This window comes from Phaethon lepturus, unplaced genomic scaffold (genome assembly GCF_000687285.1).
Source record: "Phaethon lepturus isolate BGI_N335 unplaced genomic scaffold, ASM68728v1 scaffold33380, whole genome shotgun sequence".
NCBI classification, from domain to species: domain Eukaryota; kingdom Metazoa; phylum Chordata; class Aves; order Phaethontiformes; family Phaethontidae; genus Phaethon; species Phaethon lepturus.
This window is the reverse complement of record NW_010510379.1, coordinates 21,515-22,381: the sequence shown is the minus strand read 5'-3', so window position 1 is coordinate 22,381 and position 867 is coordinate 21,515.

The following is an 867-nucleotide window of genomic DNA, read 5'->3' as shown; positions in this document are numbered from 1 at the left end:
GCCATGGCCTTCTCAGCACACATCAGCTGTAACTCATAGGAACTAAATACTTGTGAAAACAAGTCGTATTTCATCCTTCATGCGTTTGAACCTAATTTTGTTTTAACAGTTTGCTGGGTGTACCAGATGATTGATGCTGTCACCCTGAAGATAAAATTTATCATTCTGACATTTTTATTCAATATTTTAGAAGCATTTTGGTGCAAGCTGGAATCTGAAGCAATGTTACACATTTTTTTCCATGGTTCACTGTAGTTATAAAAATAATCCATCTAATTTTCCGTGATTCATTGGCAGACATTTCCTAAATACAGACCTAGAATGAATTAGTAGGTTAGTTGAACCTGAATATCTCTTGAAATAAATGTGCTGTATTTCTTTTTAGTATGCAACAGGGAGATATAAATGAATATAGGATCAGAACCTCATGAAATACATGAAAGGAGAACAGTTATGTATAGTCACGTGCATATTTGGCCTAGTTTCGTAATAAACATCATGGGATAATATTGGCTATTCACAACAATTAACATGGGATGTAGTGAAAAGCTCATTACACTGAAAAAAAGTTGGAGCTCTTGAAATTTCAGCATATAATAATGTCAGAGTTTTTACTTATAAAGATAGCCTGCAAGGACTGTGCTTTGTTCAATTCAGGGCTGAGGCTTCAAAGTGGCATTTAAATGGTCTTGTATCACCCATGATTATTAGCAGGTTATAAAATTACTTTAAAAAGGAAAGAGACTGACTTCTGGTATAGCAGGTGCTCCGTTATATACTCTAGAAATAGATAGTTACCTTTTTTTCAAGTCTACTTGACTTGAATTTACTTTCCATAGGAAATTATGAAGTTGCCTGTGTCATAAG